General features: G+C 45.7%; 1 long non-coding RNA gene across 5 annotated transcripts; it reads left to right on the top strand.

The window, feature by feature from the left end:
• Positions 1-5,580: 5,580 nt before the first annotated feature.
• LOC126047660 (uncharacterized) lies at positions 5,581-15,537 on the top strand. 5 transcript variants are annotated; one of them, XR_007508661.1, is made up of 7 exons: positions 5,581-5,724; positions 5,824-6,002; positions 6,123-6,341; positions 9,287-9,375; positions 10,629-10,733; positions 10,943-11,147; positions 12,413-15,537. It is a non-coding gene; the product is annotated as an uncharacterized LOC126047660 (long non-coding RNA). The 5 variants fall into 5 exon arrangements; XR_007508660.1 differs by adding an exon at positions 9,536-9,685 and having other exon boundaries at positions 10,629-11,147; XR_007508658.1 differs by having other exon boundaries at positions 5,581-5,696; positions 10,629-11,147.
• Positions 15,538-16,873: the final 1,336 nt, after the last annotated feature.

Here is a 16,873-nt window from a genome sequence, read left to right as displayed (position 1 = left end):
GGTTTCTGGTTATTGAAGCACAGACACTGCCTAAAGGATGTAATGTCTATATGACACTGTAATTTAATAAGGAGACTCAAATGCTCACCTACACCACATGCTTGCAGACAAGGATTATTTTTGTCATGATCCCTACGTTTTCTACCACCTGGCCAAAATCTGTCCCGTATGTCATGCCACTGTGGAAAACAAACCTATGGTGGAGCCAAGTGTTTCTTTAATGTAGATTTGCTTGCCCATAACGTTTTTTTCCAGAAGGTGTATGGCCTCAGAACATGCCCTTCTCCTTCCTGGATTAATTCCTCTCAGGTTTGCTCAAGGCTGCATCCTTGCTTGTTCAGGCTGCGCAGGGCTAGACTATCAGAGTCTGTGCTGCTTCTCAGACTGAGCACACACACACGCGGATATCTATACACAAGCACCAGCTTCACAACACACATCATTAGCAAAGCCCCTCTGTACAAATCCTTCAGATTCCAGAGTGCATGTGTGCTGGTTCTTCATTTGAGAGGATGATATATATTAGTTCTCACATTGTGCTTAAATGAAGTATGGCTGTGAAACCAAGTTTTCTTAAGGTCTAACTAAGTGAGAAGACAGACTGTGCAAGGACATGGCACCTGGAGAGTACTGGTAAGTAGGGGGCTGTTAAATTTCATGAAGGTGTGCTGTCAGAGTCAAGGAAGCCACCTGGAACTACAGTAAGTGAGAAGAGAAATCCCAATCAGCCTCTTTTATCCAAGAGGCTAATAAATGAGCATTTATGAATATGAAAGAGTCAAAACAATGCAGCCTCCTTGACTGGCACATAAATCCCTCCCCTGTGATCGTAGGCACAACAAGCCCATCTCCCAGTCCTGTGACTTCCAAAAAATCCTTATCCAAATGTCAGTAAAGGTGACCTTGTGGCTTTTTAAAGCAGTACTTTATAGTCACTTGGCTGCACTGTACCAAAGTCCTTTCCCAGTTTGGCTTTCATGCCCTGTAAATATACAAACAGAACAGGCTGCCTCTGCCTTACCCTGCAGCCCTGTATAGACCACCCGCGGTAAGCTGTGTCACACAGAGGCAGGTCTGGGGCTCTGTCGGGCAAGGCAAGGCAAGCCCTGGCACAGGGCATACCAGCGTAGCTGGGTGGACAAGGCAATGTATATTTGGGATGGGGAGGGTATTGGGGTGTCCGTCCCTCCCCCCCACGTCCCAAGAAAAACATTTCATGCCGAGAGAAACAGCAGTTCAGTGGTCCTGAGCTGGTCGAATGGTCATTTGAGTTATGGCCATGCAAATGTAAATGCAAGTGCTGCGAGGTCGGTGGGGACAGCCTGGACATGAGGCTATTCCTCTTCATTTAACGCACTGGCTTGCGTACATGTCGTGGGGCTGGTTTACTGGATTTGCCCAGAGCTGGTGAGAGGAGGCCATTGCTGCAGTCCTGCAGCTTTCCACTTAACTACCTCAGATATTAAAAATGAGTGCAACACAGATACCCTTGTCTAGGAATTTGTGAATTTCCCCAGGTTGCAGGGCTGAGAAGGGGGCTGTAGCTATGCTGTTATTGGTATCCAAGAAGGCTACTTTAAAGCTAATATTGGCATGTATATCTTAGCTGCAGCCTTATGTCTGGAGTAGAGCTTAAAGAAAATTATGCTCGTTTCCAGTTTCCCTTCTCCAAGGAAAGCTCCGTATGGATGCAGCTGCTGGGTGCTTGATCTTATTTTAGATCATCCTTAAAACAGGTTCAAATGTTCCAGTGACAGAATAGCTTTGGGTGGAAGACTTTCTGGATTATTAGCACTTAATTCTCTGTGTCTCCATGCTTAACTTGTGGATCTCCTTTTGCTTCCCAGTATGTATAAGTAATGGCACTTTTATTCACTGAAGTTTTTCTATCATCTCCTGTCCTCTCCCAACATGTCTGTCTGTTTCCTTCTTCAAGCTAAATTCCAGCATCCAAGCTCTCACCAAAGGGGTGGAAAATTCCTGGAACTGACACCCTCACTAAGATCTGGGATTGCTCTGCCCAGGGCTTGCATGACAGCAGGCTTGTCCTCTTGGAGAGATTTTGGGTTATCTGGAGAGTGAGCTGATATGGTGTCAAAGTGGGTCTGTATTTTTTCATTCACTTCTCAGCTGGTTGAGTAGTCTGGTGCCCTTTGAGGGATGTAGTATGTCATGGATTAACTGTGAGCTGGTTGGGGAGGAAGGAGAAGAAAACCAACAGAGCTTTGCCTAAACCAGCCATACTATGTCCCTGCAGAGTCTGTGGGAGAGCCTGCACTGAGCAAAGAGTTTGTACCAGATATGCTCAGACAAGCTGTACAAAGATGGAGGAGAAGCAGGAGGGCATGCCATATGCCACCCTTGTGGTTACCCCCCTCTGAGGGCAGATGTGTCTGTGGGGTCTTTAAGGAAGAATGAAAAATGAAATGCAGCTGGGACATGGAGGCACAACCGCCTCTCCCCAAAGGCTGTTTTCTGCTATCAGTGCCTCATCTGAAGAGCAATAGCATCATTCTGACAATTGCTTTGCTGTAATGCGATGGAGGGAGCTTCCTAACACAAGCTGATAATCTGTGTGGTTTTGTATGGGAAGAAGGATGGACTTGGAGTTTTCTCATGGTGTTAGCACTATCGATGTGACTCTTTCAGGAATCTGGCCCATAAATCATGAGAAAGAAACTTTTTGTGCATTTTGGTTTTGCCTTGATAATAGCAAGTATTGTTAACCCAGCTAATCCCAGCATGTCACATTCAAGCTGCTGTCCCTATGTCTTTTGCTATGTTCCCTCCACAGCTGAAATGACCCCTCAGTGCATAAAGTCATCAATATTTTTCATTCCAGTCAAAATCCTCTTTCCTGAAATGGAGCTCTTTGTAACAGTAACAAATTGCTAGCTCATGACAACAAGAATCATTAGAAAATAATTTTAACATATTTCCTACTATGGTTTTTCTAGTTCAGCTGTGCTGTAGCTTCCTTGTCTGTTTTAGATCAGAAACTTGTTGACTGTGAGTGTCATCTGGGACAAGCTCTGTTCTGGTGTTTAATGGTAATTAAGAACTCTGTTTAATCCAGTTTAAAAAACTCTCAGTCTATAAAATGCACGATATCTGAAACAGCACCCTTCTTAAAATATGCCTGAGTTATTTGCTATGCTGTTTTTACCCTAGACCTTAGTAGAGACCTATCTGTGCTTTCCATCTACAGTACTGTGCAATTAGCCCCATTTTATAGAGGGTAAACTGAGGCAAAACCAGGCACCAGTACGTCCATTGTTTCATGCTTTGGTCATTCAGCTGTCCACTAGGCCAGGCTGCCAACTGCATGACAGGGGATGTTTGTGAGCTTCTTGTGTAGGAAGACATGTGAAGTTGTGCCATCAGCGAGTAAGCAGTTCTTGCTTTGATGTGGTTGCATTTCAGCAGTTGTCAAAGGACATCCTGTATGTAGATGTTCAGCTGAAACAGTGGTGTGGTGTAAATACCCAGATAGATTACAGATGCTGCATGCAAAGCAAAGCAGTGTAAAGACCTTTGGGCTGAACTTGGAATGAAGTGCTCTGGAGATTAATGAACTATGCTATCACTTGGGACACTGCTAATCTTCTCACTTCCAAAGAAAAAGGCCCTGGACTGAGATAATAAAGGACTTAAATATCTAAAACAGGTTACTGGCAGAAGTGTGGTCCCTAAATCCAAGTGTACGAACCTCAAATCCTCCTGTGTAATTCTTTACATGCTTACATTTTCATCTGCAACCCCCCCCCCCCCCCCCCCCCCCCTTGATTTCTAGCATTCTGTCTCTGCTATGCCTGATCTTCCACCAGCATGGGTGGGTCTAAGCCAACCAGTGTTCATCTGCCTAAATTAATTTAGGATCCTCAGAAGTGACCTTCCTCTGCCAAATCTGGCAGAAACCAGTCATACGTTGCCTACATTTGACCTCCAAAAAATGCAGTTCCAGCTACTTTCTTCCAACAGTGTGGTTAGTGAACAAGGTTCAGGTGCATGCCTGTTATCACGTGGAACACTCAGCTCATACTCCTCTGGTCTTTTAAAAATGAGCTGTGCCTTGCAGTTCACTTTGGAAAGGGCTTGCTTTCAGGAGACCAGGTCTGGGTGATGAATCCCTGCCTGACCTGGGTGCCTAGGCTCTAAAGGAGTAGGCTTTAAAAAAAAGAAATAAAACAGAGTTGGGTTTCATACTGGCTGTACTTAGATAGCCCTCCCCACTCAACACTTGGCTGTCCGAATCCTTTCTGAACGACCAAACTCTCTAGCGGTGTGCTGGAGTCCTGGGCAGGCAAGTAGCTCAGCCTTCGTATTCTACTCCAGCAACTAGGGCTGTCTAAAAGCCTTCATACACCTTTGAAGCTGTTACTATCTTGATTGGACCACTCCTTCCCAAAGGGAGTCTCTTTTTGAAAAGTAAAATGGAGAGAGAAAGGAGAAAAGATTTCAGTGCCTAGCATTAAATGACATACTGCAAAGCATGAAGGATCTGTTTGGGAACAACACGCTATGTGAGACCCTGCTATATGGTGTTCAGAGAGTTTGGGTTTTTTTTTCCTGTGAGCTACACTTGCAACTTCCCCTCCAACCTCAATGACAGTAACATCTGGACCTACCCACACGCACAATTCTCTATGAAAGAGAGCTAGTGCAAGAGGAGAAAGAGGTTTTTATTTTCTCATTACTCCGTTTTGGGGATAGCTTGCAGCTGTGCCTGACTGGAAGGAATTTACAGATCTCATGTACGATGGCTGAGAAACATTTCCTTTCCTAACTTCATCATGTCCATGTTCATACACATAGTGCCTCATAACTGGGAAGTCTTCAGTTCCAATCCTTCTGGCAACATACAGTGGAGAAAAAATAGATAGAAATGGAAGCAATGCTTTTTCTTTCCACCTACAGTCAGGTTGGAGATGGACAACACTGCATCCACCTCAGTAAAGGGGTTAATTATATCTGTGAAGAAAAGTGTGTTAGAGCCTCTCAACATTAGAAATAATAGACCAAAACAGAGTAAGTGCTGCAGAGTACATCATCCTTTCAAGTACTGGTGTTGGTGAGATAAGAGATAATACATACTAGAGAGTATATATTGAGGGAGAGAGAGATTGAACATACATTGCTTGTATCTTGAGGGCACAGCATCTTAGAAATAAATTTGATGAATAACCTTCCTTCAGGCATACAATTTCACTCCTGTTGGGAGTGCTTAGCTTACAATTAAATCTGTGATGAGAGTGTGTGTGTGGGGGTGTGTACGTATGTATGGCAAAGCCTATGGTTAGTACACAGAACTAAATGTTTTGTTCTGGAGCCCCAAAGGTACACAGCCTCTCAACACTCATTAATTTCAGTGGGGGACCTTTCAAAGACCTTCATTCATACAGCAAACTTTTCGTCACAGCCTGGGACCAACTCATTTAATTCTGCTCATGATACAGTAGAAACTTGGAAACCAGCTCTGCATCTATTCATCAGGTGCAGTATGAGCCCCTATTATTAGTGCCTTTTGTGGCAATAGCTGTAATCTATTTAAAGGGCTAAGGCTTCAAACTGCTGTTCCCTGCAGCAGAGGTAGTAGAAGCAGATATCCGCGGAAATGAGTCAAAATGAACTCATCGTGTTGCTGCTCAAAGGCCAGGCTCCATCCCAATCAGCGAGAGTTACCCAACTCCTGCCATGTGAAGATGGGCTTTGGCTCCTTCTTTGGTGGTTTGGGGCTTGGAGGGAGGCTAGGTTTCCTGGGAAGTCTTGCTGCAATTTATAATCCCTGTTTCATATTCACTCTCTTTCATTTCTCCCCCTTAGAGTGCATTCCAGGAGAAGGAGACACTGCTGTTCTCGTGGCCTAGCTCTGCACCCTCAAAGACGTCACGGCTAAATCCATGTGATATGACTGCCAGCCTCAGTCCTATGTTAACAGCAGCAAACTCATTCTCAGCTCAGCAGCTGATCCTTAAACATGAACTTTAAAGCTGCATGGGTGGGTAAGTGTTGCAGGGAACCAGAGAGGCTAGGCCACATCCTTTTATAGGAGAAACTGCTGAGATGTTTGGGTTTTTTTTTCTTTACTAACCCCTTTATTTATCTCTCATCCTCTGTACTAGACTGATTGGTATCAGAGCTGGCCAAGTGCAGCGTTTCTCTGCTTGGACTATAGCCTGGTGAGATACCATGGAGGGCTATTAAGAATTCTGGATAGTAAAGGTTTGGCTACAAATTCCTGTGTAAACCAAGACTCATATTCATGAGAGTTGTTCCCTGTTAGGCTATTCTCACTGGGGTGAGCCTGGAGCAAATGGAGAAAGGAGCAAAAGTTGCACTAGGTATGTACTCTGTGGAGGCTGAGTGGTGTCCTTGTGGTGTGTCCTGACCATGTAACGAGTGGTGTGCTGCAAGGGTCCATACTGGAACCAATACCATTTAATATAAATACTATTTAATATTAATGGCATAGAGAGTGAGATTGAGCGCCTCCTCAGCAAGTTGGCGGATGACACCAAGCTGAGTGGTGCAGCTGATACTCTAGTTGGAAGGGATGCCATCCAGAGGGACCTTGACAGGCTTGAGAGGTGGGCCCATGTGAACCTCACGAAGTTCAGCAAGGCCAAGTACAAGATCCTGTACCTGAGCTGGAGCAATCCCCAATGTCAGTACAGACTGAGTGATGACTTGAATGAAAGCTGCACTGCAGAGGACTTGGAGATAGTGGTGGATGAAAAATTGGATGTGGGCCAGCAAAGTTGGCTCGCAGCCTGGAAAGTCAGTTGCATCCTGGGCTGCATAAAATGAAGCATGGCCAGCAGGTCAAGGGAGGTGATTGTCTCCCTCTACTCTGCTCTCATGAGACCCCACCTGCAGTACTGTGTCCAGGTCTGGGGTCCCCAGTACAAGAAAGACATGGACCTGTTGGAGTGGGTGCAGAGGAGGGCCACAAAAATGATCAGAGGGCTGGAGCACCTCTCCTATGAGGAAAGGCTGAAAGAGTTGGAATCATTCAGCCTGGAGAAGAGAAGGCTCTGGGGAGACCTTATTGCAACTTGTCAATATATAAAGGGGGCTTATAAGAAAGACGGAGAAAGACTTTTTGCCAGGGTCTGTAGTGACAAGACAAGGGGCAGCAGTTTTAAACTGAAGGAGGGCAGATTTAGATTAGATATAAGGAAGAAATTCTTTACAACGAGGGTAGTGAGACAGTCAAACAGGTTTCCCAGAGAAGTTGTGGGTGCCCCAATATTGGAAGTGTTCAAGATCAGGCTGGATGAGGCTTTGAGCAACCTGATCTAGTGCAAGATGTCCCTGCCCATGGCAGGGGCGTTGGAACCAGAAGATCTTTAAGGTCCCTTCCAACCTAAACCATTCTATGATTCTATGTTTCTTTTCCGTACTGGCTTGTCACTCTGCTTTTTCCACTGTGTCCATCTCATCAGTGCCTGGATGAATGAAATGATCTCACCCTCAAACAGGAAACAAGAAATAAAGCATTTAAGTACCATGCACAGTACTATAAAGTACTGTAGCATCACGGCTGCAGCCTTGTTCCTGTAGCCCACATACTGACATGGAAGTTATAAGAACAAATGCAATTTATGCTTGCTCAGAAAGAAAAAAAATGTGGCTGAGAATCAAATTTTTAAGCCCCTAGTTTTTGCATAGCAATAGCAAAGTATTTTTGTTTGGGAGAGGTGTGGGCCACAGGGAAGAGAATAGCCACTTTTTCTCCCAGAATAGGTTCTGTATCTTGGTTTTGCTAGTCCAAAAGGGCTTCTCTTGTGTTTTACCAAGCTTTGTGAGGCTAATTCAGGAGACAGGAGCTACTGTCAGTATGATACAACCAGACTAAAGAGCCACCTAGACTTCCCAGTTTTTCCCTTGCAGCCACGCTGTTGGTGCACTTCATGCTCAGCTAGGTGGTGGTAGAGGGAACCATGCAGTTCACAAACAAACAGTGAACATCATGGGGGGCTCAGAGGAGAAGGCTAAGATCACATGATACCAAGGCTTGCTCCACTCTTGAGTTGTAGACCATTGTCTCCTAAGAAAATTCCTTTTCATGGAGTAATTAATGCAAAACCCCAGTACAGCCTAAACTAGTTGTCATGACATCACTTGTTTGTTTGTTTTTTTTTCCTGAAATATGTTGGAATAATTGGGATTTGGCTTGTGACAGGGATAGGAATGGGAAATATGTTTGCCCACACAGGCTGCAGAGAAAGATTATGAATGACGTACCAAAAATTAGTCAAGTAGCAGTTTGAGTCACAACTGGTACCACAGCACAGCGAACTCAAGAAGCAGTCCTCTGGGGAACTGAGCAAGGAAAAATGAAAAAAAAAAAAAAAAAAAAGAAAGAAAAAAAGAAAGAGCTTTAACTAGGAGTGACTAGTTCTAGTTCTTTCTTCTCTTTATTTCCTTGGGATTTTGTCACCTGCATTACTGGAGGAGATATTGTTTGGCCCAAGTATGAGGGACTTCTTGCTCCCAATCCCTTCAGTAAATCCTAAAATTCTTTTCAAACCAAGACAGCTATTTAGCTGAGACCCCTGGTTCAGACTCTTTCTCCCACTCAGTCAACTGTTACTGCCCAATGCCCCAGGTGTGAGACAGCTGCCCACACAGCAACTTCTAGCCAGATGTTGGACATCTGGTTAGACACTGGAATGAGAACTGGGGTGGGGGTAAGGACATTTTTATCTTCAGGTTCAGCCTGCTTCTTGACCACAGACATAGCAACAGGCTATGTCAGTTCCACATTCAGATAACTGGCTACATAATTTCATTATACAGCACCTTTCCTAGCTTTCCACAAGACATCATTTGTCTGAAAAGGAAAGAATGAACGTCCTTTCTCAATGAAGAACTTTTGATCTGTTTGAGGTATTACTTTTATTATAATTGGTGAAGGGCTGACAGTGTGTTTGGACAAAGCACAAGGCACCAAAGATGAATAGTCCCAGCTCCACAGAGACCTAGACAACCTTGCTGAGCTGGCTTGCTCTTGCCAGTGAGGGCTGCACCATGACCATTTCCCAATAAGGTAAAAGTAGTCTGCTTCACTCTACACTAATGTAAAAAAATGAGATGAGCGTGACTATCATTCCTTAAGCTATCTGCCTGTTTTCTGCTGGAGGTTCACCTTTGTGTTGACATAACTGTTACAGAAGACCATATGCAGTTTTGTAGAGCAACTTCTAATGTTCCTCAAGAAAAGCTGGGTGTAAGCATAACCTGCCTGAAATGCAGTTGTTGACTCCTGCTGTTTCTCTTCTAGGTGTAACCTGCTCCAGAAAAGGCCATACGCTTCAACAAAAGACAAACTTTGGCTCATTTGCTTCCAAACGCTATGTTCTGCTGCACAATGTGACATTATTTCATTACATGACTTCATTCATACACTCAATGCAGCTTTAAACTGTACAGAAGCAACACCAGCCAGACACAAAATAAACTCAAATGGATCTACTTGTTCTCCACACAACTCCTTTGAGTGGTTGTGAAAGATAACACACTGTATCTGTAGGAATAGGCACCATGACACAAAGGACTCCAAAGAGTGATTCAAGCAGATAGAAGGTGTCAGGATAAGAGGCAGCTTGACTTGGATACAGAGGAGCCAGGGAGAGGAGATGAAGATTCAACAAAACTGAATTCAGTTGCAGATAAAAAAAAGGTATGACAAACTGAATATTAGCTTGATTATGAGCTCAACTGAAAGTTTATGGAGGGAAATTCTTTAGCTGTGCCATATTGAAGGACAGACAAAATGACCTCAGATGTTACAGAAGATCTCCACTACTTTCTGAAGAAAAAAACAAATCTGTTTTTCTAGTTTAAGATCAGAAAGGCCACTACAGCACTTCTGGTGACTGTTGTTAAGAGTTAACCCAGAGAGGACAGAGGACTGGATGCAGACAAAGCAGGATATGCGGAACAGCTCCTTATGTTTTCAAAACACGTGCATGACTATGGGATGTGATAATTTCAACATACAGGAAAAGAAACAAAGAGATGAGATATTCCAAGATATGAGGTTCATACCTAGCTCTGCCAGAGTGTCTATGTATGTCTGTGTATCACTATGGAGCACACAGAGCACAAGAGTTCCTACAAAGAATCTTACCAGGACTTGTCTAAGGCACATTTGCACTGATGTCATAAAGAACAGAAATAGAAAGTTCAAAGGCTTCTTCTATGGGGAATTTTGGAGTAAATGTTGCAATTCCCTTCACTGTCTCAGATTTTAAGGAAAGGTTTTTATGTGAATTTGCATTGGGGAAGGAAAGGCAACAGAAGGACAGATATTTTCTCTAGGGAGTGCCACACCTGATGCCATGCCATATGGCAGCCCATATTACAACATTGGCTTAGGAGAACTGTAACCTCTCAGAGGAGCTCAAACCCAGACTTGGATCCCAGTTTGATAGGAGGCTGCTCTCTGGTCTAATGTAGCCTTTTCTTTGGCAGCAACAGCAGCACCACCGGGGTAACCTATAGGCAGGAGGGAATTTGCCTTCCCTAAAGAACTTGAAACAATCTTCTGAGGAGATCAGAGAAAAGAAACTGCATGCAAGAGTTTATTTTCCATAGGTCTTTACCTCTCATGTTTATTTCAGAGTACACAAGCAATTCCTTTGCCAAATCTGACTTAACTACATTGTCATCTTTGAAGAAAAGAACCAGGAAAAAATAAATCCAAAGGAGATAACTACACTTGTAAGGTACACCAAAGATGCTGGTGCAAAGATGAATGTCGGGTGAGGGGTGCCAAGTTATACAGACGATGTTGTGGTCGATACTGTCACAACAGAATTCCCTCCCCTTAGCAGATATGATGGGTTGCATTGCCACGTTTGCAGTCAAGCCAAACAGCATCAAACCATTCTCTGGGAAGAGACACTTTCAAATGCAGGTGCTCTTCCTCTTTCAGCCGTGACTCATTGCATTGAGTCCAATGACTAATAAGGTCAAGAACAATTCATTCAGAAATGAAGGTACCAAACCTTTCTTTCAGTTCTGCTGCTGCACTTCGGGGTTATGCTTGGAATAAAGCTTGAGAACTCATTTTCACCATCTTCTCTTCCTGAGCTTTGGGATCCTCATAATTTCTCCAAATGTTGGCTGAGCCCTCTGAGGTGAGCACAGAAGACAGTATCTGCCTGACAGCTGCTCGACAGCTGCTCAGAGACTTTTATTTTGCCTCCCTTCTTACTTCAACCAGAATTCCCATACCGGGCCATGGAAACCTTCCTGTAACACTGCCAAGGCAAGCTGCCCGTAGAAGAAGACCTTACCGCTATCTAATTTCCCAGTTGAGAATTTGCCCACCTGGCATATGCAGCAAAGGGGCAGTTACTCAGGCTTTTAGTTACCAGCACACCACCGGCCTTCACAGTGGTTAAAGTGGTTTTCTTGAAAAGCATGAGGTTTAACAAACTGGCATTTGAACAAAATGGCTAATTTGAACCATTTTTTTCCAGAAAGTTCCTCCTTGGTCCACTGGGAAAGCTGCATGCCGTGCTCGGTCCTGGGGGTCAGAAACGTGGCCCCGGGTGAGCAGAGCTGGTGGAGGGGCTGCCATGTTTGCACAGCTGTGCTCCCCTGGCTTGGGGTGCGCGAAGGATGGGAGGAAGGCACCTCTGTGTCCCCAGTTAGGTGTGATCTTGAGGTGCTTTATTTCAGGGCACCACTTGGAAAAAAAACCTTTTTTTTTTTTTTTTTTTTTGCTGTCGCTAAAAAGGTGAAAACTCCTTCCCTAGCACTTCAGCTCCTCCCTGTGCCCCAATAACCCAGTCCCTCCGTGCAGAAACCTGCAGTTTGGTTGCACCCTGGAGGGAGGGCAGCGTGGGGCCCTGGCCCTCTCACCGAGGGGGACAGCCACCGCCCGGGCAGGGGGAACGAGGTCCGCGGGGGGTGAAGGCCAGCCGCCCGCCTCTGTGCACTGTTACTGGTGGGGAAGGCGCCACAAGATGGCGTCCTGCCGCTTCCCGCCCCTCACCACAGCCACCCCGGCGAGCAGCCGTGGCGGCCGCGGGTAACGGGCCCGGCGGTCACCGCGGTTTTTTTGTGGGTTTTTTTCCCTCTTTTTTTTTTCTTTGGTTTTTTTTCCCCCCTCAACCTCTTCCAGAGACAGTCTGGGGAGCTATGCAGCAGTCTCTGGGTGAGGGAGGAGGGGGGCTGCGCAGCGCTGCGGTGCCCACATATCCCCACAGGCCGGCTGCGGAGGGCAGCTGGAGCCCCTCTCCCGCACACCAACCCCCGCGGAGGGGCTGTGGCAAAACAGAAGCCCAGCGAGGGTTTTAGGAGGCTGGTTGACTTTGGGATAATGGTTTCCCACCGGTTTGCAGACTCCTAAATGTTTCTGAGGTTACTGGCAGCATGCTTTTCCCTTCTCTTGCAGTAATCACAAGGTGGCCCCCGGACAGTCGGGGGAGAGCACCCACAGTCAGGGTCAGCCGGCCCCGGATTCCATGCTGATATCCAGAGTGGCTCAAATCCATATAATGCGTGGTGATGGCGAATTGAATCTCCCCTGTCCTCCTTCCCATCCTCTGGCCCCTGCTGGCACCTCTGCCTGCACCACTGACCTCTCCTGCGTTTGTGATTGCCCCGTACCAAGGCTCACGCATTGGGGGATGAGGAGCAAAGAAATAATGAGGGCTGAAACCCTGGAGAAACCTGGTGCCAACACAGCTGGACAACTCCAGCCCAGCACTCCGGCAAAACACACTTCTCTGGGAGGATTTTCGGTTCCTGCCGGAGGCTGGGAAGGATGGGGACCCTCACCTCCGTCGGACTCCAGCACTCACTGAAGAACGGTAATCCTGAGCCGCTAAAGGTGGAAAAGCCCAGAAGAAAGATGTGGCACTCAAACACCCCAAGCAACCAGACCTGCCTAGCGTGCACCTGCTCCAAGCGGCTTCCCCTTCTTGTCTCCATGTGTCCTGTTGTCTTCACCACCTCCAAGGAATGATTGCACGTGAGGAGTGCAGGGATCTCTGCTGGGAAGAAGGATCTGCTTTGTGAAGTCTCAGCCTTTTTTTCCTCATTAGAGGTCATTTACTTCATGCCAGGACTGTTGGATTGTCGTGGTACTTTCTCAGGGGTGTAAACTAGATCATTGCACTAACCTCATCTTAGAAATTTTCACGTCACTTTATCATCCTTAAGAGCACTTAAAAGCTCACAGGCCCTGTTTTTGGGTCTTCTGTAACAGATCTTAGATCCACTGAATTACAATAGCACAAAAGGATTTGGGGCAAAAGATGGAGTGGAAAATGTGATAGCTGTTCTGTGATTAAAAAAAACAAAAACAAATAGCAGAGACTGTTCTTTCTACACAGGGGGTTTCACGTATAGGACTTTACTAACTCAGTTAAAAATAAACCAACCCCAAATTGACTGACATGAAAAGTCAGTTAAAGAAAAAAAGAGAGCTTATAAACTGTAGGAAACAAAATGATTTTTGGAAACATATTTTCCCTTAATTGGACATCTATTTCTAGATGGAGTCATTTGTGTATGGAATCCAGCTGTATGGCTTTAGTTTGACAGTGAGATGATCAGTTCCTCAAAGTGTGAACATCATGTGGAGAACCCCATCAGTGCCTTAAAAAGGATTCCTGCCCTAGCAGGGCTTTGTCAGCAATGTCAGAGGGTGCTGAATCAAGCTGTGTTGTAATTCCTAATTGTATGTCATCACATAATGGCCTTTTAATGGTAGTGATGGCTTTGTGGGTTGTAGTTAGAGCCCCAAAGAGGGGTGGATTCCCATGTGCTGGGTGCTGCAAAGGGCAGGTATAGCACAGAGGCTGTTGGTTTTACAGGCCTTACAGGAAAGGCAAGTTGATGTGGATCTGGGTATAGGCAGGACAAGCAGCTGCCTTGAGCAGCAGTCTGCTGGGTAGACATAAGGCAGCCCTGCTCCTGCAGCTGACTTTGCCTCTGCTGGGACCCTTGAGGAGGGCTGGGGCTCCTGACAGACTTTGATGGTGGTGGGGTGATGACTAATGCTGGGAAGAGCAGCCACCGCCCCCAGTACTTTCCTCCAAAAGACTGCAGGAGAATCTACCCCTACTCTTAAGAGCTCTGCCAGCCCTCAATCTCCTTTTACATTCTCTCTTCTTAACTCTTCCCTTCCCACAGCAAAATTGACCTGTCCAGGCTGCTCATCCCGCAGATGTCAAAGCTCATGAGACTCTAATGATAGGGATCTTTTAAAAGCCCAGTCCAACCAGATCGCAAGCCTCCCCGATCCCCTTCCTCCGCTCTGATCTCACTGCCATCAGTGGAAGTCATGGGTGCTCAGCATCAGGCATGCCCACTGTTGTTTGACTTTCAGGTATCTCTTGGGATGGGTGTTTGGTCTCCCTTGTACCCTTTTCCAAGTGTTCCTAAGCCTCACACAGTGTCTATCTGAGCGATATTAACAGTTTAGTTTTACAGAAGGTGGAACTCATACCATACAGTTAAATCTCTGTCCCACTGCAGATAGGACTTTCCCTCCTTTTGCTCCAAAAGTCCTGACTCCAAATGCGCTGAATAACCACTTAGCAACACAGATATTTCTGTCACACCCCAGTCTGAGGCATAAATTCCTGTTCTTCATCTTCAACCCCATTTAACTGGGGACCCTCCAACCCCTTTCCCTACTCCTTAACATCCAAATTAACCCTTCACAGGATGGTGACCACAGCTCCAACTCCCAGGCACAGTCAAGCTTTGGAGAGATTCCAGTTCCGATCTTTGCAGCTCAGCACCATTTCTAGCTACTGCATGTCACCTTTCCTTAGACCAACCTTTAGCAAATCCTTCTGCATCAAGCTTCCAAGATGTTGGCTGTCAGCATACAGACATGAAAACCAGCCTCCCACCTCCCTCCCCCTTCCTTCCCTACCTCTGTATCATACTGCAGAGTCTCTTGGGCTCCTGCCACATGGAGCTAATCCCATAAAGACAATCTAGCTATCTCTGGCAGATGGATATTGATCACCTGCCTTCACAGGCACCCTCCACAAGTAGCATAATTTCCTGGTATATTCCCCCACCCCCTGACCCTGAACCATTTTGTTGGCAAGACATCATACAGTGCTCCTAAAATCAACCTACCTTCTCTCTTCCCCTCTAGTAAACGAGACCATTTCTTTTTTACAAAAAATAAAAGCAGCCATGAGTCCTTCAAGGGAATGATGTTTTCCTCTCCTTCCCCCACCACCTACGTGGCATGAATCTTAGGCTGTATTTCACATGTTTGATTTGAAGTAAGTTTCTTACTGCTGGCAGAATCTGCCTCCGCGCCCTCTCTGCTCATTTGGTGAGTGACACTAATCAGCGGTGTGGGAGGTAGGGACAATATCAGGCACTGAGGTGATTGACAAGCCTCACTCAGATTGTACATGTACCCCAATGGGTATGTGAGTGTGAAATAGGGTGGAGCCATCAATCTCTTTGTATCACTGCCCATCACTGGCACAGTTCTTCATTGAAAGTAGTAGTTCACTGAGTGGAGAAGAATAAACAAAGCAAGTTCCCCCCCCCCCCCCAATCCCTATTTGGTGAACGTTTTAGGGTTTGGGGGTTTTTCCCCTGTTAAATGAGCAAATGCCTCCATATTAATCACAATATGTAATCAACATGAAAAATCAGGCCCTGCTGGGCAGGGAAAGATACTTTGAATTATCTCAGCAGGAGAGCTGGCACTAATTTACTGCTGTTGTGCTCCAAGTACTTCTGATGCAAAAGATGAATGGAGCTGAAGGTTTGTAACTTAACTTGCAACTACTGCTAGGCTTTCTGCATAACATCAGTGGGGTGATGTAAATTGGCATGAGACCCTTGAAGCATGGTTAGTCAGCAACCTAGTCCTGTATGACCTGCCCTCATGCCTCATTTTCTTTTATTTTTGAGCAGTCTTCCTTCCCTCCTCCCCACCACGTATTTTTTTTGCCTCTTCGGAGATCTACATGTAGAAATGTACTGCTGTTTCTCTGCAGTACAGGGTGAGTTTCATGCCTGTTCTAATTTATTTCCATGAGTTTGCCAGTGGGCCATTCTGTAAACAGAGATAGAGCTGAAGGAAGCAGACACAGCTCTGTTTATCAAAGAGATGTGAAGGATGATGATGTTTCATACTATGAGCAGGTTACATCAGAGATATTTCCAAACCCTGTAACCTTTTCTACCCTGCTCCTTGAATGGTACTGTAGGCTACAGTTGTACTAGAAAATTAAATGTAGGATCTTTCTCTGGCACTGAAACCAACTGGAATGGAAAGGTCTGCATTCACTTCATTAAACCTCATTACCCTCCAGGAGTGGGCGGCTGCCTGCAAACCCCTTAGGAAGAATTGTTCCTGGCCTGGGCTAAATCAACATACTGCTTGAAGGGATTGTCTGGAAGGACCCCTCCTTGGTCCGGGTCAAAACTGTGCGAGGGAACGTACAAACAATTTAACAGAGTGGGTGATTCAGTTCTGGAGTCTGGGAACACATCCTGACACCATTTAATGTATTAATACAGTCATGGCCAAGGTGCCTCTTGCCTTTGAGCATTTGATTTTGTAAATTCTCTAACACAACTGCCACCTTCAAAGCCCTTTCTTCTGTGTTGGGGTGAGAGGTGACAGTGGACCAGAGAAGGAAAGATGGAGGCAGCTTAAGCCCTGCTGGAGGGGAGCAAAAAAGAGCAGCAGCCAGGAATCTCCCATACACGATCTCCCTCTCTGCAGGGCAGAGACTTGTGTTGCTCCACCTCCTAGCAGGAGAACACCAGAGATTGTAATTGCCCAAGTGGGAAATGCTCCCAGCTTTCTTGGTGGCATCTGTTTCTTAGTCTCCCCCTGCCTGAATGTGTGTTTGCTGTT

Source organism: Accipiter gentilis, chromosome 18, assembly GCF_929443795.1.
Source record: "Accipiter gentilis chromosome 18, bAccGen1.1, whole genome shotgun sequence".
In the NCBI taxonomy this organism is placed as follows: Eukaryota; Metazoa; Chordata; class Aves; order Accipitriformes; family Accipitridae; genus Astur; species Astur gentilis.
The sequence above is the reverse complement of the archived record's forward strand: the minus strand, read 5'-3'. Positions and strand labels throughout refer to the sequence as shown.